Source organism: Brassica napus, chromosome A6 (genome assembly GCF_020379485.1).
Source record: "Brassica napus cultivar Da-Ae chromosome A6, Da-Ae, whole genome shotgun sequence".
NCBI lineage: Eukaryota > Viridiplantae > Streptophyta > Magnoliopsida > Brassicales > Brassicaceae > Brassica > Brassica napus.
This window is the reverse complement of record NC_063439.1, coordinates 13,809,864-13,836,640: the sequence shown is the minus strand read 5'-3', so window position 1 is coordinate 13,836,640 and position 26,777 is coordinate 13,809,864. Positions and strand designations below refer to the sequence as shown.

The window sequence follows — 26,777 nt, the reverse complement described above, 5'->3', positions numbered from 1 at the left end:
AATCTTAAAAACGAATAATTTCTCCCTCCACCAGTATCCCTGTTAGGAATACCGTCTATAACATAACGTCCAGGCCGAGGAGAAAGAATCATTGTTCCAGGGAAGCAATTGTTCCTCTAAATAGAAAACAGCTGCTTCAATTCTTCAAGGCCGAACCTGAGACCCTCCTCTCTAGCTCGGATCCACGAAGTCAAGAAATAGCGCCAGAAATTAGGCGCCATCTGGGCAAAAGCCATCCCAAGCTCCGCGAGCGCCTCGAGAAGGAAGCGAGGAAGAGGAAATGACAAACCTCCGTCTTGGAAATGCGACGTGTAGGCCCCACAATACCCCGGCCTCACAGTCTCTGGAGTTTCGCCATCTTCAGAGGCCTCGATCTCAACGGCATAATCGATTCCCCAGAGCTCGTAAAGGGTCTCGATAAGTTTCGGCTCGATGCTCGTTGGGAGATGAGGACAAAAATTTTCGAGAGCCATAGATTCGAAACAGGAAAAAGAAAATACCAAAGATGATGAAAGAGAAAAAAGGATTGTAGTGTCGAAGAAGACGATCTATCCAGTGAAGTATAATATATATAAAATAAACGGTTCCCGAAACACTAAAGATTAACTGACCACGAACTCTCGATCTCAACCACACGATTTGAAAATGGACGACAAATCAAATCAAGCCGATGCGCGTGATGTCCCACTTTCCGAGAATAGCGACGCCGCCAGGTAACGTCAGTTTTCACCCTTTCGGTTTCCCAAATAAACCAAAAGGCTGGGGGACAAATGTTGGACCCAATTTCGATCAGTACATTAATGGGCCACGATCAAAGATATGGGCTGCAAGGAACTGAAGCCCATAGCAAGCAATCAAGCTCGAAAACGAAAACTTCGAAGTCCCGGAGATCGCAGAGCAGTCACGAAGATCGCGGAGCAGTTACGAAGATCACAAGGTCGACTCACTATAAAGGAAGAGGAACCGACATGAAGAAGGGGACGTTAAGAACCCTAGAGAGAGCTACACAGGGAAATCGGCCAATTCCTACATCAACAAGGACCAACGGTCCCGATCAGTACATAAACATGTTACCTGTGCGAAAACATACATCAACTACTAGAAAGTTTAATTTTCATACGCAAACTTTCAAAATTTAGTTTTATCATACATTGACTTAATTTCCGTTAGTCAAACGTTGAGCTGTCGTTAACCAGTAACAGAAAATTGGCTAATTCCTACATCAACAGTGATCAATGGTCCAGATCAATACATAAACACTTCACTTGTACAAAAACATACATCAACTAATACAAAATTTAAATTCAATACATGAACTTTCGAAATTTTTATAAGACATGCTGTCAAATTATTTGAAAAAAATGCAATTAATAAAGTAGTTAAGTTGAGTGAAAATAAGGAAAAAAAAGATGTAATAAATCTGTTGAAAATAATGTTAGTTTTATTTTGTAATTAAATTTAATAAAATAGATTTACCTAATTTCCACTAGTCAAATAATACCGAAAATAAATGGTATGTCATGTATTGATTAAGTAAAGTTTTTTATTGTATTATGTGATAATTAAACCATAGTACGTAGTAATTGACAGAGAGAAATGAAAATGTTTAGCTTATCGAAGAAATTCTCTTTTCTCTTTGTTCAATTTTGTCTTCTTTCATTATTTTGGTGTTAGTGTTTTCTGTTGTCGTAAAAGTTGAAGAAAAAATTAAAGAGAAAAACTAACTAATAAATTACACACAAAAAAAAATCGTTTGACATACATGATTTATTTTTCTCATTCAATTACCGCGTAATACAGTTTAATTACCACATAATACATTAAAAACCTTACTTAATCAATACGTGACAGACAATTTATCTTCGATATTATTTGACTAGTTGAAGTTAGGTAAATATCAAGCTTTAGCGTATGTTAAAACCAGATTTCAAAAGTTCATGTATTGAATTTGAATTTTGTATTAGTTGATGTATGTTTTTGCACAAGTAAAGTGTTTATGTATTGATATGTATCATTGGTCCCTGTTGTTGTAGGAATTAGCCGGTTTTCTATTACCGGTTAACGACAACTCAACGTTTGACTAACGGAAATTAGGTCAATGTATGATAAAACCAAATTTTGAAAGTTCATGTATGAAAATTAAATTTTGTACTAGTTGATGTATGTTTTCGCACAGGTAACATGTTTATGTACTGATCGGGACCGTTGATCCTTGTTGATGTAGGAATTAGCCGATTTCCCGAGCTACACACATACATCGACCTTGTTTTCATCCCAATCTTAGATCCTTTCTTTAACGATCTCATTTGTATCATTCGATCTAGTTCAACTCATTATATTCTATCTTATTCATCAATAAAGTCCATTTTACCTACTGGAAACTGTTTACATCATTGTGTACTAAAGATATTGTTGCCTACATCATTTGTCTTCCCTAGATCAAACTCCAGATCACTATCAAATACTTAATATATATTTTGAGTGGTGGTGCTTGTTCTGTTCCGGCGAGGACTAGACCGTGAAAGACAAGGCTTATGGAGTTGGATACCAGACAGAAAGAGAAAGAGAAGGAGAAGGAGGCAGCGCAAGGAGACCGCACGCCTAAGGTCAGTGGTGTGAATTGCGGACCATCGGCCTTAGCCGATGGATGATCTGATTGTTCCTTGGGGCCGATTGTGTACCGGTTGCATCCTTTCTATCCCTTCCTCTTCAAACCGCCTTCTCTCTGTATATTGTGTTGATTTATACTTGATCTGATCTGGAGAGACTGAACCAAGGCCTTGGCTGGTTCAGAATCAAATTCCTTGGCCTTTGGCCGAACTTAGGCATGTTCGGATACACCAAAGGATGATCGGATGATCTAGATCGCCTTGTGTGTAATCCGCTTGAGGCCTTGCTTGGGCGCGCTTGATTCTCTTAAGAATCTAAGTGTGGCCGGTTGATATATGTACTGACTGGATAGGTTTTGAGTAGAGAACTCTAGGAACCGAACCATGCAATGATAGATCAGTGTGTTAGGTTATCTGATCATATGTTTGTGTGTTGTGATGTGTTGGTTTCAGGTACGGACTTGGACCGTGGTAAAGGAAAGGAACTGTGAGGACTCCAGCCGTGGGAAGATGTGTGGTGAATGGGTCATTCCTAGTAGATGTGAAGTATTGATAGCCTATTGTGCAAACTGTGAACTTATGATAGACTAGTGTGCAACGATTGAATGATGTATGAATCTCAGTTATTATTTATAAGATGTCGATTTGTCCTACTTGATTCTGATTGTTTAAGTGTGATTGAATAAACCTCAAAACTCTGATAAATACTTAAAAAAATATTACACTTATAATCGGAAGTAAAGGAATCAAACTGAATAGAAATGGTTAGGTAAGTCGCGGTCTGGTTGAATATACGCTTCCAACACGTACATGCTTCCTATTTTTTTTTAAACATCTCGCTCATCCGCTTCAAACAATTCTGCTTCCGCATACCCGCTTCTGATTCCATGTAACATAGCTAGCAGTTCTATGTATCAACAATTCATCAAAAACCCTATTAAACCCATAAATTTAACAAGATGATTACTCAAATATAAATAACCAAAGGATAAAGAATGGCTAATAAATTGCATAAATAGATAGCGTAATAAATACTAGTGTTTCAATACAAATCTTCGAAGGAGTCTTTGATCTTCTCTAAATATAAAACTGGTTTCTAAAGGGTGGTCTATTTGCCTAAGCAATGACAAAAGCTAGAAATACTAGGTAGAAAGTCGGCCAGGGGAAATCTTGTAATATGTGGGAATTCTTGGCTCAAGTTGGTTTTGAATCAAGTCAGGCCCGTCTACTCGGGTGGGTGTCGAGCGACACCAAGGAAGAGGTGATGATCGATGCTTCTTCTAAATCTCGGCTCTGACTTATGATTTCTTGAATAGTTAAAGGTTTCCTCATCCATAAGCTCTAAAATACTCGATAATCTCCATAGTGCTCCAAAAATACATGGACCTGAAAAGACTCTAAAATAGACTGCAAACTTGATATAAAGACTCTAAAAAAACTTATACTATGGCTAAAAACTCGTAAAATCCATAGTATATTAATAAAGATAGGAGTTTTACTCATCATCCTGTGTTGAATACCCAAAAATAAGAAAAGGAGATTTTTTTAAAATGATTTGCATATTGATGTGAGCATGTTACATGAATAATGAATGGGAGAATAAACGACGAGTGGCTGAAGTTGATTAATCAAGAGAAGCTGTTGGAGAGTTTGTTTTAGTGGCAGCCTAGCGGTAATCTCTTGGGATTAGGTGTGTAGCCACGTCAATCCTAAATTTAATTTCTTTTGGAAACTAAATTATTCCTATTTTTGGGCTTAAGCTTCTGCCCAAAAAGTTGACATGGGCTTTAACAGACATCCAGTTCACCACATGGCATTAGTCGGAAGGTATTCCAAATTCGGATTGGCAGTGTGGTAGCCAGTCCACTATGTAATGCTAAGTGTGTTCCATCCGTAGATGACCGGATCACCTGATAGGTGTCAATTTACTAGCTTTGCCATTGTTTATGTTTCACAAGTTGTTTATTAAATATAGAGAAAGAAAGTGTAGAATCTTATCCAAAAAACTCATTTGTAAACTCTTTCTAAAAACGCAATAGATCTTTGATTCTCTGAGTTCATTGTTTGTGGAAGATACTTCTTAATCCGCTATCTCTTGCAGGTGAATTTCGTTTTAGGAACGTTTATTCGAATATTTGGTAACTCATTTACCTTTAACAGTGGTATCAGAGCTATTGTATCCTCAAAATCAATGGCAAAGACACGATCACAAGCATTTTGAAGGAGACAATAGTACGGGAAACAGAGGAAGCTATCGGAAACACATTTGAAGCTTTGGAGAAAGCGTTCGCATTGCAGAACGAGAAAGTGGCGATTCAAAATGAGAAGACTGAACGCAATATAACAGAGATTGTGGAACCAAAACGCTTCCTGTGTCTGGTGACTGAAGATAAGGAGATGTCGTACTTATCACATACGGACAATGATAACTGTCATCAACTATATTTTGACCCCGATAGAGGATGCATGAACTGAAGATGTGCTAGGGCGACATGGTGATGATGACTACAACCTATGTTTTTATAGAATCATTTGGTTCCCGTAAGCAATACTTGGATTTTGATCTATTGTGTGACTATCTCTGTGAAACAGGCTTTCCACAGGTGCTCGTACTCGAATGCGGGGTGAGATTCAGGCTTGTCGACCATATGGGGAGCCGGATGAGACTCATGACCGCCAGAGCCATGCGAACACTTACGATTAACAGAAGCGGTTAAAAATAAAATGCCTCAATATTTTAAATTACAATAATAAAATACTATTATTATATAGTAAAAGGTCAACAAACTAAATATTCATTCTAAATTTTTAAATATAACTTTTTGTTCTTTTTTACAAAACTGATAACCAAATTTTCAAATGCTTATGAATCTTTTTTGAATGAAAAAGTAGCTAATATTACTTATTTTTTTCTTATCTTATTTTATAATATTAGTTGTTTTTTATTATTATTTTATCTGCTTATTTTACTATTATAACTACTAAAATATCACTAAATAGTCATGCTATTTCAGAGAGCTCATGGTTCTTGTCTGGAACATTGCTTCAGGTGGTGGTAGGCCATGGAGTGTGCGCTGAGCTAATGCCCATTGAGCCTCCCTCTCTCCTTTGCCGTAATCTTTCTTTGTTGTAAAGGCGGTCTGCAAAACATTAAACATCTATGAAGATCACAAGCTCCATGAATTCAAACAAAATTCTTTAATTAAATTTTTATTGATTTTTTCTCACTTTTTGTTGGATCATATTATCCCAAGCCTTGCCAGTGAGAGAGTAACGGATGGTGAACTTGAGAATGTCAAGAGGAATGTAGGTAATGATACTGTATAACCATATGACTCCAGCCCATCCCCATCCACAACCTAGGATCCTTGCAAATCCCCAGTTTGCATACACAGCGATCAATGTAGCAACCTTACTCGTTGAACAAGATAAACACAAGTTTCATACTAACAATAAAATGTAAATAAAAATGGTTAGGAATATGGTAACAAGACAATCTTCTCACCAGCTGTGCTATAACAAAGGCTATAAGGAGCAAAAACCCAGGACGTTCGACAAATGACCAACTCCTTGATCTGGTGACAAAAATAAGTGCTTGGCTTATGATGCTCACTTGAAGGTACAGAGCTGCCATAAGCTCTTCCTCATTCTCTTGAATGGACCTCACACCAAATGTTTTCTGAAATTTTATATTGAAAAATAAGTGTAGTAGGGGAATATAATTGATATCATATTGTATCCTACTTACGCTGAAGAAATTAGTATCATGAGCTAGCCAGAAAAAGAGAACTGTGGTAAGAGCCATGTAGGTTCCTAGCACAACACCCGTAGCAAAAATCTCATTGAGCTTCCATGAATCAGGGACAGGAGAAGGTTTAACTCTGTCCTTCGAGATAGTCATGATAGTTCCATCATTAAGGATTGCGATAATCAAAACCATGAAAGGTGCAAAATCAAATCGCCATATCAAAGCCACAAGCATGAATCCCAAAACAATACGAATGGTGATGGAGACAGCATAGATCGTGTAGTTCTTCATCCTCTGGAAGATTGCACGACTTGTAAGAACGGCACTCACTATCACGCTTAGTCCAGGTTCCGTTAGCACAATGTCAGAGGCGCTTCTAGCCGCATCAGTTGCATCAGCCACAGCGATTCCAATATCTGCTTTCTTCAAAGCTGGAGCGTCGTTTACACCATCTCCAGTCATCCCACAAATGTGCTTCCTCTCTTGAAGCTTCTTTACAATCTCATACTTGTGCTCTGTGTAAGCCAAATGAAAAAAATTATATGTATATATATATTGTTCTTGTTGAATATTTAAATTTGACTAGAACATATAATCTATAGTTTGCGATAGTGTGGTATACTAGTTAAAAAAACATTCGAATTTATATATATTACCAGGGAAAACTCCAGCAAATCCATCAGCTTTCTCAATGAGCTCATCGACAGGGATCCCAACTAATGATTCATCCTTTGAATTTCCAAGGAGTGAAGTGGATGGGTACATATTTGTTCCCATACCAAGCCTACGCCCGGTCTCTATTCCAATGGCAAGTTGGTCACCAGTAATCATTTTAACGTTGACACCAAGCTCAAGGGCTCGTCTGATCGTTTCTGCACTATCATGTCTTGGGGGATCAAACAGTGGCAATAGACCAATAAACTCCCATGGACTACCATCGCTTTCCTTGCTCTTTTCAGGTACAGTCTACATTTGAACACAAACGAATGTAAAAGAAAAAAAATACAATTGTAAAAACGATTTTTAAGTGATGAGTGTTTCTGTTACATACTTGTTGAGCAACTCCAAGAGAACGAAGCCCACGTTCAGCAAAACCATCAATCACTTCATGAGCTTTTCTTCTAGCCTCTCCTTGGAGATTGCAGAGTTCAATGATCTTAAAAAAAAAAAGGTGGTATTAGGTAAAAGAGAAAACATATAATAAGTTTCACTAATATAGATCTTAGTTTCTATTACTTGCTCAGGAGCTCCTTTGCTGCTCCGATACCATTCTCCATTTTCATCAATGTATGTAATGGCTGTACGTTTATCGACAGGGTTAAAAGGCAAGAAATGCACCTCTTTGATTCCTTCTCTCGCCTAGTGATCACATCGTGATTAGTTGCAAAATAAGGATAAAGAGTTGACCAAAATCAACCAAGTTTCACAAAAAGAAGTACCTCTTTTGGATCACCCAACATGCCAACAATGGATGCATCAATGGCGTCTTGGTTTTCGATTCTAGACGCTCTTGCAGCCATCAATACAACTGCATCGGTATCCAAGTTACTTGGAAATACTTCAATCAATGACTTGTCTACGGAGAGCTTGTTAAGAGTGAGAGTCCCTGTCTTATCACTGCAGAGAACATCCATTCCAGCCATTTCTTCAATCGCAGTCATCCTCTTGGTGATGGCACCTTGTTGAGAGAGTCTATGTGATCCAATAGCCATTGTTACCGACAAAACTGTTGGCATGGCGATTGGGATTCCTCCAATCAAAAGCACCAAAAGATTATCAATACCGTCTCTATATGTGCGGTGTTGAATAGGGTACATTACTACGATCTCAATCAACATCCCAATTCCAATTGAGCAAATACAGAAGTTACCAATAGCTGTCAAAACCTGAACAAAAGCCAACAAAAAAATATGTTTGTGAGAATGTAGGCTGACGGTTGCATCATCTAACTGTTGTTCGTTTCTGAAATTAGTTTCTTACCTTTTGGAAGTGGCCAACGTTGTTGGTACTGTCGACAAGATGGGCAGCCTTACCGAAGAAAGTGTGGACACCAGTGGCTATGACAACGGCCTCAATCTCACCTTGTTTGCAAGTTGAACCCGAGAATACTTCATCTCCAGGGTGTTTGGTGACTGGAAGAGATTCACCGGTGAGAGCAGATTGGTCAATTTTCAGAGGATCTCCTTGGAGGAGACGAGCATCAGCAGGGACAATGTCACCCAGTTTGACGCTTATTAGATCACCTGGAACTAGAATTGAAGCGTCTTGCTCTCCCCATTTTCCATCTCTCAACACCTACATTGCATTAAAGCTCCTTTTTAAGAATATATATTAAACTTTGTATTATAAAATTTGGATCACTGCATACCTTGGTTTTGGGTGCAAGATTAGCCATGAGAGCTGCAGCAGCATTGCCGGCATTATTCTCTTCAATGAAACTAATGGTGGAATTGATAACAAGTAACACCATAATACCGATGAAATCTTGCCAGTCCGGCGGCTTTCCACCACCATTGGCTAAAACAATGGCCATAATTGCAGCAGACTCCATAACCCATGAGAGAGGATTCCACATAAACCCCAAGAATTTTAAAAACTTGTTTTCTGATTTCTCCTCAAGCTTGTTTGCCCCAAATATCTCAAGCCTCTTCTTACCTTCATCACTTGACAAACCTTCTTTTGTGCATTTTAGTTGCTGAAACACTTCTTCCACAGGGATCCGCTCCTGCAGTTGTCACATAATAATTCTAACATCACAAATTTTCAGAGAAAAAAAGTTTTGCAGTTTCGTCATTAATAAGATACATCAGATAAGTAAAGATATATATATATATATATATATAAAAGTGAAATGTGTTAAATAATTTTTACAAGATCCACGTTCTCATTCTTGATTTCGTCCCAAGAGATTTCAGATGCCATTTTTGCTCCTTAAAAGAGATATGATCTAACAAAAGTAAATAATGAAGAAAGAAAGATATAAAAAGATATATATCCGTTGGAAGAATCAAGTTCTTCCTTCTCTCCTTTCTCTAAAGCCTTTCTCTTAGACGGTCATGGAAGACAGTTCAAGAGGAGGCCATTAGAGGGAGGCAGAGGAAGAAGAAGCTTGTATAAGAGAAAACCTAGGACAAAAAGAAACACAAGACAAGAATACACTTGACACAAATCGTTGTTGTGTTACATTTAAAGCTGTAACCAGAGATCCAACTTTTTTCTCGGAACTATTTTTCCTCTTCCATTAATCAAGTTGTCTGTGGTTCACCTATGTTTTTGCATAAGTTTTGCTGTCTACATTACCTAAATTTCAGTTAGGTTTCTAAAAATACTGCATCTAAAATTTAAAATGTTCACTTTGATAAAAAAAATGTTAAATTGTATCCCAAAATAAACAATACTTCGAGAGTCTAGAAATTCTTCAATAGGAACACCAAATTCCTTTAGGGAATTTGCCAAATATAACCTAAAATTGTTTTGAAATACAAAACTAGACCTCATATTCTATCAACTGCAAACTAACCTAAAGAGATGATAAAAATATTATCTATTTCTTATGCCAAACAAAAAACTTAAAAGTTATTTTATGATTTTATCATTCGAAAGTCTATATTTTAATTTTAAAAAAAAAGTCTACACGGTATCCTTATTCCGAAGTCTACCTCGTAGTTTAGTATAATAATTTTATTTTGAAAATGTATAAAAATAATTTGTGTGAACTTTATTATAAATCATCAATATAAAAATCAATATGAAGTATATAAACTCAAATTTAATACAACTGAATCATTTAAAAATATATATTGGTTTGGTAACCATGTGTTAGACAATGTTTATGGTTTGATAAGTAAAGGTTCAAAGATGTTGTAGGGTTAGATTTTAGATTTAGATTTTTGTTTTATTAACATAAATTTACGTATAAATATTTAATAATTTATGTTTTAAATATTAACTAGTTCTCAATTTCAAAAATATTAAATTATTGATCACAAAATTTTCAATGTGGGACTTTTAATCGTTTTCATAATTTATAGTCATTTTAAAAATTCAGAAATATAACATATACGAAAAAACCTAAAATTTTATTATATGGTTAATATTATTGCTTAATTTATTTTAATAGTATAACATCAATAATTAAGGATATGTAAATTGTTATCAAATCTTTATTATTAAAATAATTAATTTTCAAATATATATTATATTAACTTTTGGTAATTCTGTAGCTTTTATTTAAAGAAAGAATGAAAATATTAATTGTAAATTGTTAATTAATTTATGGTTAGTCTAATGATAAGTATATAGTATATGTTTAGTAGACCAACATATTTCTGGAGACTTTAAGAAGCATTTTAGTGATGACACGTTTCAAAGTTAAAATGTTGTAATGCTTCTCTTTTAATATATAGGAGATGTTTAAAAAATTAAATTAGTTTTGTATAAATTGCAAAATATAAAATCATATATTAAAACTACAAAAACAATAAATAAATAAAGTTAAAATATATATTAAAATTATTAACATAATAAAAATAAATAACAGTAATGAAATTTTTGTAGTAGACTTCCAAAAACGTTTACTAGGTAGACTTCCAACGAAGTTTACTCAATAATTTTAACTTTAGTAGACTTCAAGGAAATTCACTATGTCGTAAATTTTTACTTGGTTACAATTTTTTTCTCTCTCTATATAATGAAAATTTATACACACTCTCTCTAAATTGGTTTCACGGATTTTTTAAATTATCTCTCTTCTCTCTAAAACTCTTTCCATTCTCTCGAAAACTCTCTTATTTCCCTCTAACTTCTTTGAATTTGGAGAAAACATTAGTTTAATTTTTTAATGCAGTAAAATACTTTGAGAAACTACCTATATCTTCTTATGGATTGTACAACACAAATATTAATCTAATGGATATAGAAGATATAGTAAAATGAGAAGTTTACAAAATACCTTAATGTTTGACATGAACAAGTTAGACTATCTTGGTAATGTGAAAAGATAAACTGATTTATGTGAATATCTATTGAAGAACTAGAAGATTCTTTCAGATGATTTTCATATGTTGTTTTCTCACAAGAAAAATTGATAATACGGTTTTCACTATCCATAATATATTTGGAATCTACTGGCATGGATACAAGGAGATGTTGCTGGACTGATCACTGTAGATCCTAAAATCTACCCTAAGTATTTTGTAGTGATTGAAATTTTAATCTGGGAAAGATAAGATGATGTGGGCAACGATATATTTAGAACACAATGATATAATCAGATTCCAGTAGGCAAAGATGGATTTTATTGATGAGTTAGATTGAATACAACAAGAGAAATGAGATCCGACATTACAAACTTGATCGATAAGAGAAAAGACTCAAAGCAAAGTGAAACGAGGTCGATGTGTGTGTATAGCTCTCTCTAGGGTTTTCTGTGTGTCTTTCTTCGTGCCCATCGATCTCTTCTTATAGTGGACCGATCTCGGATTTCTCTCAACTTCTCCGCGATCTCCGGCTCTTCAGATCTATCTTCTTTTGCTAACCAAAATCAGGCTCTTTTGCGCGGCCCGGGTTATTTTGGCCCAATCACATAGTTGACCGAAATTGGGTCCAACAATCACCACTATGCATATTTCTAATCCTTGTGAATTTACGTCTTAAATATTTGATGATTATTATTTATCCATTGGGACACATAAAGACACAATATTAAGACAACAAGCAATAAAAAATTACCACCTTTGGTTTGGGTCAAAAAACCAATCATTTCACATTTAAAACTTTTGGATGTGTAATATACATCCCAGTTGCTTTTTCAAACGAGATTGGAAATATATTTTGGATGTGAATCTCTATTGATCTTATGAATCTAAAGCCATCTAAGAAAGATATATGTAAGACTCGATTTGTAGAAGATATACCATGGATTTTACTACTTTTAGACCATGGTATATGTGCTTTTTAGAGATTATTATATGTGTTTGGAGTTTATTTTAAATTATTTTCATGTTCAGATGCGTTATGGGGAACTTTGGTGATTTTGGAGCCTTTTGAGGTGTAGAACTACACAGACGTTTAGCTACGGATGGAGACCTTCCCAGAGTGATACTGAGCTGATATTTGGACACAAGATATATATTTAGGTAGCTTTCCAATGCCACCGGTATGAGGTCAATAATCACCCTTTAGAAAAAGTTATGAATGTCGATCGACGACACAGCCTTGCTGTTGATCAACAGTGATCCAAGAAGACGGGCCGAGCCTACTTCATGACCGAGTTAAGTCCAGAAGTTACCACGAGTTACCAGAATACCGATGGACTACTCCTAACCCTATTTATGTATATTTATAAGCCATTGTTGCGGCTACGCTTTATTCTATTCATTGTTCTTAGTTTTAGAGTTGGAGAGAAGGGAGGAACTCCTTCAGAGTCCTCTTGGAATTTCATTGGTTTTGGTTTTATTATTTATTTCTATTGCTTCTATTCATCTATGATTTATGTGACATATATCATGTTTGAGTAGATCCACTTCCTAAGTTTAGGGATTTTCTAGGGTTTTGAATGAACTTCTGAACTATACGATTGCTAGGTTAACTATAGATCTTAGACCAGGATTACTTGTAATACTAGGATCTAGAGTAGCTAGAAAAGCACGAGAGTGTGACTGATTATTTAAACATAGAATCATAGGACAATTGAGAGGCATGGTATTGCAATCGATTAACGAAACTGAATCCTACTGGATTAGATACCTAGGCGCATACGAGAGTTGGTCCATGAATTTAGTTGAAACTTATCGATCTGAGCGTCAATGCTTGTCTGACGAAGCATCGATCTATACCTAGTCAGTAGTATCGATCGACGCTCATTACTAGTTCGCATGCGAGAGCTGAACAAAGACTTTGTCATTAGATTAGACTTACAGCGAGAGCTGGTCTTCTTTTGCATTAGATATCGAGTTTTAGGATCAACCCTCAACAACTATAGATATAGTTCTGATAATGATATACCATGGGTTTGACCCATTTTCACCCATAGTATATAAGTATTTTACTATCTATATACTATATATTCTATCATATTAAGTATGTTTTCAGGTTCAGAAGTATCTTGGAGTAAAGTGATGATTATAGAGCATTTGGGAGCTTAAAAGAGATTTCATCCGAGCTGACCATAAGAGGTCGATACGAAAGACGAAATCGATCGATGTACATCCTGTACCATCGATCGATGTCGAGACGCGGAGTGCGCGACTTGCTTCCAGCCGACTTTAAACCCAAGACTTCACCAAATTACAATATTACCTCTGACGAGTTTTTAACCTAATAGCTATATACTTGCCTAAGTGTTAGGAGGCAGGACACAGTTTTTACAGAGTTTTTTTACAGAGTTTTTCAGCCACCATTGTGTTCTTAGGAGAGAAGATCATAGAGAGATTTGTGATTGGAACTCCAATGATTCATCTATTCTATTATATGCAGTTTTTATCTATATTTTGTGTTATGAATTTCTTAGCTATGTCTGAGTAGCTTACTTGTTAGATACATGATTCAAATAGGTTAGAGGGATTAGCCCCAATTATATAATTGCTAAGTTGTTGGTATTCATTGATAGATTGTTCTTACTGCTTGTTGTAGCCTTGCTAACTAGAACATGAACCTAGGAATCTGCATGAGTCAAGCATCTTTGACCATTCCTGTCCTGAATTTAGTCTATCATACTAGGAATGCTAGAAAAAGGCTAACCGCTGATCTAGAAAGCTAGTGAGCATTATCAACCTGCACCTAGGACTTAGCTAGAAGCATCGATCGATATTGTCTTCTGACAATCAATCGATATTGCGAAAGGTGTATCGATCGATATCCCTATAGGGATATCGATCGATGATCCTATAGGGATATCCATCGCTGATCACTGTGATTAAGGAGTTGAGCTCTAATATATCATGCATGCAACTGTTAGGCATTTATAGGATTATAATCTCCAACACCTGAATAGAAACCCTGCATCTAATACCTTTCCAATAAGTTACACCCCCAGTCATCTTGTTAGTCGAGCAATAGACTTGCTCAATTAGGATTGCTATTTACTTTTAAACCCATAAAACAACAAACACTTAGAACTAATAATTTAACTAGATTTAATAGGTTCCCTAGCTCCTTGTGGATTCGATCCCTAAGTACTACAATTGAACCTTTTATTTGAGAGAGTAATTCACTCCTTAGGGTAATTTGGCGCCGTCGCCGGAGAGGTTTGATCGCCTTTAGCTTTAGTGTTATTGATTCTTATTCTTTTCTCTACTCCCATTCTGACACAAAATTTTTTTCTTGTCTTTTCAGGTACATGCCCAGCAGTACCAGAAGCAACAAGGATAAACGCTTGCTATTCTCAGAAGATCCTGTTCACTTGGAATGCACGATCCACAAACACCAACGTTCCACATCGCTCGACGCAGCAGCTTTCACGTCGACTGATTCTCGCACCCAACCGTCGAACGACACCCGACCTTCATCGTCTACGGATCCACATCATTCGAATTCGCTTACATCGATCAATCCTCAGTCGCGAAACATGGTTGTGATTGTTATTCTCAGACAGGATGAGAATGGAGACCTGTATGACCAGGATGGTCGTCTTTGTAATGCAACATGTCAGAAACTAGACTCTCAGGGGAATGTATTCCCTGATACTGATGCTACAGGAGCTGCTCAACCTGTAGAAGAGGCTGCTCAACCAAAGGCACTGGCTGACTACAAACGTCCAGACGAATACTAAAGAAATTTTTGCAGTTGTAAAAAAGTGGTGAAATTTTCAGGGTGAGACAAGAAAAGGGACTAGTGAAACCCTACGTGATTTTGCATTCAGGGGCTGGATCAAATTGGAAAATGTTGATAAGGATTTTAAAACCTTTCAGAGACTTCCTAAAGTTCCTTCTTCTGACTATTGCTTTTTCCACAGCGATAAGGAAACAATATGTGTGGGTACTCAACTAATTGTCATTGGAAGAGAAATAGAGGGAATTGTGGTGTTTCGCTACGAGCGATAGAATCATAAGTGGTTCAAAGGTCCTTCAATGATCACACAGAGGGTCATGTACGGTTCTGCTAGCTATGGAAAAACCGCATTCTTTGCAAGAGGCATTCAAATGGATGACAATGGGAACCCTATTGTTGTGCGAACTGTAGAAAAGTATAATGCTGATGCAAAAAGTTGGACTATGATTAATGGAATGCATAAAGCAAGGAAGTTCAGCTCATGATGTTTCTTGCTTGGAAAATTTTATGTCCTTGGTGGCCGTGATGAGAATGATAAACACCTCACTTGTGGAGAAAGTTATGATGAGACCACAAATTCTTGGGAGTTGATACCTGACATGTTAAAAGACATGACATTCATTACGCCTTCCCAATCTCCGCCTCTTATAGCTGTGGTTGATGACAATCTATACATGTTGGAGACATCTTTGAACGAGCTTCGCGTATATGATATAAACACAAATATTTGGAAGAAACTTGGTGTTGTCCCTGTGAGCGCAAACACTACCTTTGGTTGGGGGACTGCGTTTAAATCGATGGGAGATAGACTTCTGGTTGTTGGCTCTTCTCACTCTTGGCATAGGAAAGGAATAGTCTACTCATCCTGTCCTTCTCCAGACGTGGAAGAGCAGCACTGAGAAGAATTAAAATATTGGTGCAGTGGTGCTAAGCTCCCACAGTTTATTCATAACTGCTGTGTGATATTTGCTTAAAGTTGTTTCCAAGGCAAACTTGTTTTGTATTTGTGCATACAATAATTTTGTGGCCATGATGCCCAAAACAATTAAAATTCTGGTTTTATGTTGTTTTTGTTTTCTGAAATTTTGTTTTGTATTTGGGATACAAATGTTGTTGTTTTTCGTTTATCTTAAGTGCTTATGTTTGTGCCAAAAAACAAAGATTAATGTTGTTTATGTAATGATTATTGAATTTTATTGTTTTGTTTTTCCCATCTTTAGCCATTAATGTCACCTAATCATGTTAATTTAAAATCTCTATCATGTTTCAGTTTGTTTTTCCAAAAATATAGGTTTACAAAATTATATACCAAACTGAAATCATATCTAATTTTTACTTGCTTGGTTTGGATAACTAGAATTTTCAGGTTATTTGGTTTTAACCATAAACAATGGTTGTAATTTTTTAAAATAAAATTGCCTATTTCATTTTACATGGTTTGATGATGGATTTACTAAAAACATAGAATGTACTAATTTAATTTTGGTAAGAAAAATTATTATATTTTATGTGAACCCAAATTGTATTATTTACACAGAGTAGTTGCAAAATAATGGAGTTATAATTAATTAAAAATAAGAAAGCAACAGTTATGACAAATGTGCTTGTTTTTCTATAAATAATGATAAGAAAAATGTTATTATTTTTATAATAATATTCATCAGTTTGATATTAGTGGCTTGATCCCCGTCACTAGTTACTAGATAATCCCAATTTGAAAATCCATGATCAACGATTTGACTTCACTATATTTTTTTCTTTGAAGCCGATTTAAGGAACAATTCGAAGCTATAGGGGCATCAGATTTTTCTTCGTAGAAGTGAACATTGTGAACTACTTAAAAGGGTATCAGAGAAGCCGCAAAATATCTATTGCTTTATAATAAAAATACTTTTTTATAATCTAAGAGTAACTAAATACAGTTTGGTTTGAATCAGATTAATCACAGGGTGTTAAATTAATACTTGACTTTCTATTTCTAAAGTTTATGTGTTATATATACAAATCGACTTTGATCGAAGAAAAAATAGACAAATTGAATTTCATTATAACTGGAACGTAATCTTTTAATTTGAAATGTGACCTTTTTATTTCACAAGTATTAAATTTGTTATTTATTAAGTTCTTTATTAATGCATACATACTTTTTAAAATTCCAATGAATTAAAATAAGTAAGTTAACTGAAAGCCAAAAATTATTCAAAACACTATTTGTCAAAGTGATAAATATTCTCAAGCAATTAACAAAAAAATAGTCAAACCTGCAAAGAGTCACTAATTAGTAGTTTTATGATGTATGGGAAAAACTTAAACAAACTAACAAACGTTTAGTCAAAATCTCTAGAGAATGTATTACTTTGATTTATGGTAGAAGGCTGAATAACCATATTGCATTACTATGGTAAGAAAATTAAACAAAAGATAATAATTATGGTAGAGAATTTAAAACAAATATACTATATATATATATATATATATATATATATGAGTAACTGAGTCATGATTTCATATGTATCTTTTCATCTAACAATATATAATTGGGAATAAAGTGTGAGTTCAATAAAGCTTTTTCTATAAGCTAGTAAGGTACACATGCAAATTTTATAATAAACCTAATAACTAATTATAATAGTTCATACTCAGATTTTTATACTGTATCACTATCAATCATAAAATATATCTATCTTTGTCATAATATGCTTTTTTGAAATTTTATTTTATTAATTTACATTAAATAATACATATTCCCATTTTCATATTTTCTAAGTTCTCTAAATAGTAAAAATTGTAATCATAAAAAGCTTGTAATTATATGTTTTTAGAACTGTGATTTTCCATTTCTATCGTGTTACAAAATTTAAGATTGCATTTATTCTGTTGTTTTATTTATATTAGCTCTCGCAATTGTTTAAAATAATGATTATATTTATTTTTTACTCTCTTGAAGTATCAATTTCTGAATACATCAGAAGTTTACAAAAACATTAACTAATAATTATAAAAAAAAACATTATTGACTTCAATTTAGCTAATGCAATTTTGAATCTCTTTGACTTTCCAGTTTATATAAAAAAAAATATTTCTTGTTTATTTTGAATAAATATTGGGAGTTCTAATTCTTAAATTTGTAATTATATGTAGTAAATTTGTTCAGTCAGTTTTTTGCAACTGAGTGATGTTACTCAAAGTATTATTTTGGAATTTACAGGAAATGATGTCAAAAGATATGGCTAAAATAAATCAAGATATGCTAATGCTAAAGGATGACCAGACTCCTAAAGTTGGAGCTAGCTTGAGCCAATCTAAACGAAGGAAGATTTCAATTGTTGGCATTAAACCCAACATACCTGACCTGAATGTGAAACCTTGTTATGATTCTGATGAGGAAGAAAAAGGAGAAGTTAGAAATATATTTCAGAATCTTGCAGGTTAAAAATCTCATGATGGATGCTATGTTCATCATAAGCTTTTGTACGAGCTTGAGGTCGAGATCTTTGCTCGTCTTCCATGCTTCGAATACTGGAAACTGCAGTTTCTTAACAAGAAATTTTTGCAGTTGTTAAAAAGTGGTGAAATTTTCAGGGTGAGACAAGAAAAGGGACTAGTGAAACCCTACGTGATTTTGCATTCAGGGGCTGGATCAAATTGGAAAATGTTTGATAAGGATTTTAAAACCTTTCAGAGACTTCCTAAAGTTCCTTCTTCTGACTATTGCTTTTTCCACAGCGATAAGGAAACAATATGTGTGGGTACTCAACTAATTGTCATTGGAAGAGAAATAGAGGGAATTGTGGTGTTTCGCTACGAGCTAGAGAATCATAAGTGGTTCAAAGGTCCTTCAATGATCACACCGAGGGTCATGTACGGTTCTGCTAGCCATGGAAAACCGCATTCTTTGCAGGAGGCATGCAAATGGATGACAATGGAAACCCTATTGTTGTGCGAACTGTGGAAAAGTATAATGCTGATGCAAAAAGTTGGACTATGATTAATGGAATGCATAAAGCAAGGAAGTTTAGCTCTTGATGTTTCTTGTGTGGAAAATTTTATGTCCTCGGTGGCAGAGATGAGAATGATAAACACCTCACTTGTGGAGAAAGTTATGATGAGACCACAAATTCTTGGGAGTTGATACCAGACATGTTGAAAGACATGACATTCATTACGCCTTCCCAATCTCCGCCTCTTATAGCTGTGGTTGATGACAATCTATACATGTTGGAGACATCTTTGAACGAGCTTCGCGTATATGATATAAACACAAATATTTGGAAGAAACTTGGTGTTGTCCCTGTGAGCGCAAACACTACCTTTGGTTGGGGGACAGCGTTTAAATCGATGGGAGATAGACTTCCGGTTGTTGGCTCTTCTCACTCTTGGCATAGGAAAGGAATAGTCTACTCATGCCGTCCTTCTCCAGACGTGGAAGAGCAGCACTGGGAAGAATTAAAATATTGGTGCAGTGGTGCTAAGCTCCCACATATTATTCATAACTGCTGTGTGATGTTTGCTTAAAGTTGTTTCCGAGGCAAACTTGTTTTGTATTTGTGCTTACAATAATTTTGTGGCCATGACGCCCAAAACAATTAAAATTGTGGTTTTATGTTGTTTTTGTTTTCTGAATTTTTGTTTTGCATTTGAGATACAAATGTTGTTGTTTTTCGTTTATCTTAAGTGCTTATGTTTGTGAAAAAAACAAAGATTAATGTTGTTTATGTAATGATTATTGAATTTTATTGTTTTGCTTTTCCCCTCTTTAGACATTAATGTCACCTAATCATGTTCATTTAAAATCTCTATCATGTTTCAGTTTGTTTTTTCAAAAATATAGGTTTACAAAATTATATACCACACTGAAATCATATCTAATTTTTACTTGCTTGGTTTGGATAACTAGAATTTTCAGGTTATTTGGTTTTAACCATAAACAATGGTTGTATTTTTTAAAAATAAAATTGCCTATTTCATTTTACATGGTTAGAAGATGGATTTACTAAAAACATAGAAATACTAATTTAATTTTGGTAAGAAAAATTATTATATTTTATGTGAACCCAAATTGTATTATTTACACAGAGGAGTTGCCAAATAATGGAGTTATAAATAATTAAAAATAAGAAAGCAACAGTTATGACAAATGTGCTTGTTTTTCTATAAATAATGATAAGAAAAATGTTATTATTTTTATAATATTATTCATCAGTTTGATATTAGTGGCTTGATCCCCGTCACTAGTTACTAGATAATCCCAATTTGAAAATCCATGATCAACGATTTGACTTTACTATATTTTTTTTTCTTTGAAGCCGATTTAAGGAACAATTTGAAGCTATAGGGGCATCAGATTTTTCTTCGTAGAAGTGAACATTGTGAGCTACTTAAAAGGGTATCAGAGAAGCCGCAAAATATCTATTGCTTTATAATAAAAAATACTTTTTTATAGTCTAAGAGTAACTAAATACAGTTTGGTTTGAATCAGGTTAATCATAGGGTGTTAAATTAATACTTGACTTTCTATTTCTAAAGTTTATGTGTTATATATACAAATCGACTTTGATCGAAGAAAAAATAGACAAATTGAATTTCATTATAACTGGAACGTAATCTTTTAATTTGAAATGTGACCTTTTTATTTCACAGGTATTAAATTTGTTATTTATTAAGTTCTTTATTAATGCATACATACTTTTTAAAGTTCCAATGAATTAAAATAAGTACGTTAACTGAAAGCCAAAAATTATTCAAAAAACTATTTCTGTCAAAGTGATAAATATTCTCAAACAATTAACAAAAAAATAGTCAAACCTGCAAAGAGTCACTAATTAGTAGTTTTATGATGTATGGGAAAAACTTAAACAAACTAACAAACGTTTAGTCAAAATCTCTAGAGAATGTATTACTCTGATTTATGGTAGAAGGCTAAATAACCATATTGCATTACTATGGTAAGAAAATTAAACAAAAGATAATAATTATGGTAGAGAATTTAAAACAGATATACTATAAATATATATCTGAGTAACTGAGTCATGATTTCATATGTATCTTTTTCATCTAACAATATATAATTGGGACTAAAATGTGAGTTCAATAAAGCATTTTCTATAAGCTATTAAGGTACACATGCAAATTTTATAATAAACCTAATCACTAATTATAATAGTTCATACTCAGATTTTTATACTGTATCACTATCAATCATAAAATATATCTATCTTTGTCATAATATGCTTTTTTGAAATTTTATTTTATTAATTTACATTAAATAATACATATTCCCATTTTCATATTTTCTAAGTTCTCTAAATAGTAAAACTTGTAATCATAAAAAGCTTGTAATTATATGTTTTTAGAACTGTGATTTTCCATTTCTATCGTGTTACAAAATTTAAGATTGCATTTATTCTGTTGTTTTATTTATATTAGCTCTCGCAATTGTTTAAAATAATGATTATATTTATTTTTTACTCTCTTGAAGTATCAATTTCTGAATACATCAGAAGTTTACAAAAGCATTAACTAATAATTATAAAAAAAACATTATTGACTTCAATTTAGCTAATGCAATTTTGAATATCTTTGACTTTCCAGTTTATATAAAAAAAAATATTTCTTGTTTATTTTGAATAAATATTGGGAGTTCTAATTCTTAAATTTGTAATTATATGTAGTAAATTTGTTCAGTCAGTTTTTTGCAACTAGGTGATGTTACTCAAAGTATTATTTTGGAATTTACAGGAAATGATGTCAAAAGATATGGCTAAAATAAATCAAGATATGCTAATGCTAAAGGATGACCAGACTCCTAAAGTTGGAGCTAGCTTGAGCCAATCTAAACGAAGGAAGATTTCAATTGTTGGCATTAAACCCAACATACCTGACCTGAATGTGAAACCTTGTTATGATTCCGATGAGGAAGAAAAATGAGAAGTTACAAATATATTTCAGAATCTTGCAGGTTTAAAATCTCATGATGGATGCTATGTTCATCATAAGCTTTTGTACGAGCTTGAGGTCGAGATCTTTGCTCGTCTTCCATGCTTCGAATACTGAAAACTGCAGTTTCTTAACAAGAAATTTTTGCAGTTGTTAAAAAGTGGTGAAATTTTCAGGGTGAGACAAGAAAAGGGACTTGTAAAACCCTACGTGATTTTGCATTCAGGGGCTGGATCAAATTGGGAAATGTTTGATAAGGATTTTAAAACCTTTCAGAGACTTCCTAAAGTTCCTTCTTCTGACTATTGCTTTTTCCACAGCGATAAGGAAACAATATGTGTGGGTACTCAACTAATTGTCATTGGAAGAGAAATAGAGGGAATTGTGGTGTTTCGCTACGAGCTAGAGAATCATAAGTGGTTCAAAGGTCCTTCAATGATCACACCGAGGGTCATGTACGGTTCTGCTAGCCATGGAAAAACCGCATTCTTTGCAGGAGGCATGCAAATGGATGACAATGGAAACCCTATTGTTGTGCGAACTGTGGAAAAGTATAATGCTGATGCAAAAAGTTGGACTATGATTAATGGAATGCATAAAGCAAGGAAGTTCAACTCAGGATGTTTCTTGCGTGAAAATTTTATGTCCTCGGTGGCAGAGATGAGAATGATAAACACCTCACTTGTGGAGAAAGTTATGATGAGACCACAAATTCTTGGGAGTTGATACCTGACATGTTGAAAGACATGACATTCATTACGCCTTCCCAATCTCCGCCTCTTATAGCTGTGGTTGATGACAATCTATACATGTTGGAGACATCTTTGAACGAGCTTTGCGTATATGATATAAACACAAATATTTGGAAGAAACTGGGTGTTGTCCCTGTGAGCACAAACACTACCTTTGGTTGGGGGACTGCGTTTAAATCGATGGGAGATAGACTTCTGGTTGTTGGCTCTTCTCACTCTTGGCATAGGAAAGGAATAGTCTACTCATGCCGTCCTTCTCCAGACTTGGAAGAGCAGCACTGGGAAGAATTAAAATATTGGTGAAGTGGTGCTAAGCTCCCACAGTTTATTCATAACTGCTGTGTGATGTTTGCTTAAAGTTGTTTCCGAGGCAAACTTGTTTTGTATTTGTGCTTACAATAATTTTGTGGCCATGACGCCCAAAACAATTAAAATTGTTGTTTTATGTTGTTTTTGTTTTCTGAATTTTTGTTTTGCATTTGAGATACAAATGTTGTTGTTTTTCGTTTATCTTAAGTGCTTATGTTTGTGAAAAAAACAAAGATTAATGTTGTTTATGTAATGATTATTGAATTTTATTGTTTTGTTTTCCCCTCTTTAGACATTAATGTCACCTAATCATGTTCATTTAAAATCTCTATCATGTTTCAGTTTGTTTTTTCAAAAATATAGGTTTACAAAATTATATACCACACTGAAATCATATCTAATTTTTACTTGCTTGGTTTGGATAACTAGAATTTTCAGGTTATTTGGTTTTAACCATAAACAATGGTTGTATTTTTTAAAAATAAAATTGCCTATTTCATTTTACATGGTTAGAAGATGGATTTACTAAAAACATAGAAATACTAATTTAATTTTGGTAAGAAAAATTATTATATTTTATGTGAACCCAAATTGTATTATTTACACAGAGGAGTTGCCAAATAATGGAGTTATAAATAATTAAAAATAAGAAAGCAACAGTTATGACAAATGTGCTTGTTTTTCTATAAATAATGATAAGAAAAATGTTATTATTTTTATAATATTATTCATCAGTTTGATATTAGTGGCTTGATCCCCGTCACTAGTTACTAGATAATCCCAATTTGAAAATTCATGATCAAAGATTTGACTTTACTATATTTTTTTTCTTTGAAGCCGATTTAAGGAACAATTTGAAGCTATAGGGGCATCAGATTTTTCTTCGTAGAAGTGAACATTGTGAGCTACTTAAAAGGGTATCAGAGAAGCCGCAAAATATCTATTGCTTTATAATAAAAAATACTTTTTTATAATCTAAGAGTAACTAAATACAGTTTGGTTTGAATCAGGTTAATCATAGGGTGTTAAATTAATACTTGACTTTCTATTTCTAAAGTTTATGTGTTATATATACAAATCGACTTTGATCGAAGAAAAAATAGACAAATTGAATTTCATTATAACTGGAACGTAATCTTTTAATTTGAAATGTGACCTTTTTATTTCACAGGTATTAAATTTGTTATTTATTAAGTTCTTTATTAATGCATACATACTTTTTAAAATTCCAATGAATTAAAATAAGTAAGTTAACTGAAAGCCAAAAATTATTCAAAAAACTATTTCTGTCAAAGTGATAAATATTCTCAAACAATTAACAAAAAAATAGTCAAACCTGCAAAGAGTCACTAATTAGTAGTTTTATGATGTATGGGAAAAACTTAAACAAACTAACAAACGTTTAGTCAAAATCTCTAGAGAATGTATTACTTTGATTTATGGTAGAAGGCTGAATAACCATATTGCATTACTATGGTAAGAAAATTAAACAAAAGATAATAATTATGGTAGAGAATTTAAAACAGATATACTATAAATATATATCTGAGTAACTGAGTCATGATTTCATATGTATCTTTTTTCATCTAACAATATATAATTGGGACTAAAATGTGAGTTCAATAAAGCATTTTCTATAAGCTATTAAGGTACACATACAAATTTTATAATAAACCTAATCACTAATTATAATAGTTCATACTCAGATTTTTATACTGTATCACTATCAATCATAAAATATATCTATCTTTGTCATAATATGCTTTTTTTTGAAATTATATTTTATAAGTTTACATTAAATAATACATATTCCCATTTTCATATTTTCTAAGTTCTCTAAATAGTAAAAATTGTAATCATAAAAAGCTTGTAATTATATGTTTTTAGAACTGTGATTTTCTATTTCTATCGTGTTACAAAATTTAAGATTGCATTTATTCTGTTGTTTTATTTATATTAGCTCTCGCAATTGTTTAAAATAATGATTATATTTATTTTTTACTCTCTTGAAGTATCAATTTCTGAATACATCAGAAGTTTACAAAAACATTAACTAATAATTATAAAAAAAATATTATTGACTTCAATTTAGCTAATGCAATTTTGAATCTCTTTGACTTTCCAGTTTATATAAAAAAAAATATTTCTTGTTTATTTTGAATAAATATTGGGAGTTCTAATTCTTAAATTTGTAACTATATGTAGTAAATTTGTTCAGTCAGTTTTTTGCAACTGAGTGATGTTACTCAAAGTATTATTTTGGAATTTACAGGAAATGATGTCAAAAGATATGGCTAAAATAAATCAAGATATGCTAATGCTAAGGGATGACCAGACTCCTAAAGTTGGAGCTAGCTTGAGCCAATCTAAACGAAGGAAGATTTCAATTGTTGGCATTAAACCCAACATACCTGACCTGAATGTGAAACCTTGTTATGATTCCGATGAGGAAGAAAAAGGAGAAGTTACAAATATATTTCAGAATCTTGCAGGTTTAAAATCTCATGATGGATGCTATGTTCATCATAAGCTTTTGTACGAGCTTGAGGTCGAGATCTTTGCTCGTCTTCCATGCTTCGAATACTGGAAACTGCAGTTTCTTAACAAGAAATTTTTGCAGTTGTTAAAAAGTGGTGAAATTTTCAGGGTGAGACAAGAAAAGGGACTTGTAAAACCCTACGTGATTTTGCATTCAGGGGCTGGATCAAATTGGGAAATGTTTGATAAGGATTTTAAAACCTTTCAGAGACTTCCTAAAGTTCCTTCTTCTGACTATTGCTTTTTCCACAGCGATAAGGAAACAATATGTGTGGGTACTCAACTAATTGTCATTGGAAGAGAAATAGAGGGAATTGTGGTGTTTCGCTACGAGCTAGAGAATCATAAGTGGTTCAAAGGTCCTTCAATGATCACACCGAGGGTCATGTACGGTTCTGCTAGCCATGGAAAAACCGCATTCTTTGCAGGAGGCATTCAAATGGATGACAATGGAAACCCTATTGTTGTGCGAACTGTGGAAAAGTATAATGCTGATGCAAAAAGTTGGACTATGATTAATGGAATGCATAAAGCAAGGAAGTTCAGCTCAGGATGTTTCTTGCGTGGAAAATTTTATGTCCTCGGTGGCAGAGATGAGAATGATAAACACCTCACTTGTGGAGAAAGTTATGATGAGACCACAAATTCTTGGGAGTTGATACCTGACATGTTGAAAGACATGACATTCATTACGCCTTCCCAATCTCCGCCTCTTATAGCTGTGGTTGATGACAATCTATACATGTTGGAGACATCTTTGAACGAGCTTCGCGTATATGATATAAACACAAATATTTGGAAGAAACTTGGTGTTGTCCCTGTGAGCACAAACACTACCTTTGGTTGGGGGACTGCGTTTAAATCGATGGGAGATAGACTTCTGGTTGTTGGCTCTTCTCACTCTTGGCATAGGAAAGGAATAGTCTACTCATGCCGTCCTTCTCCAGACGTGGAAGAGCAACACTGGGAAGAATTAAAATATTGGTGCAGTGGTGCTAAGCTCCCACAGTTTATTCATAACTGCTGTGTGATGTTTGCTTAAAGTTGTTTCCGAGGCAAACTTGTTTTGTATTTGTGCTTACAATAAATTTCTGGCCATGACGCCCAAAACAATTA

At 33.9% G+C, this 26,777-nt stretch overlaps 4 pseudogenes across 1 annotated transcript; 3 read left to right on the top strand and 1 right to left on the bottom strand.

Moving 5' to 3' along the window:
- Nucleotides 1-5,609: 5,609 nt before the first annotated feature.
- Nucleotides 5,610-9,524, bottom strand: LOC106403625 (annotated as a pseudogene). Its single transcript, XR_007340005.1, has 11 exons — nt 9,229-9,524; nt 8,726-9,082; nt 8,338-8,652; nt 7,797-8,243; nt 7,594-7,716; nt 7,409-7,513; nt 7,014-7,323; nt 6,358-6,872; nt 6,115-6,288; nt 5,838-6,020; nt 5,610-5,749 (listed from the first exon to the last, which is right to left on the bottom strand). The product of XR_007340005.1 is annotated as an ATPase 8, plasma membrane-type-like (transcript).
- Nucleotides 9,525-17,378: 7,854 nt separating this feature from the next.
- LOC125575761 lies at nt 17,379-19,576 on the top strand (annotated as a pseudogene).
- A 66-nt stretch (nt 19,577-19,642) lies between these two features.
- LOC125575760 lies at nt 19,643-23,380 on the top strand (annotated as a pseudogene).
- A 1,424-nt stretch (nt 23,381-24,804) lies between these two features.
- LOC125575759 lies at nt 24,805-26,638 on the top strand (annotated as a pseudogene).
- Nucleotides 26,639-26,777: the final 139 nt, after the last annotated feature.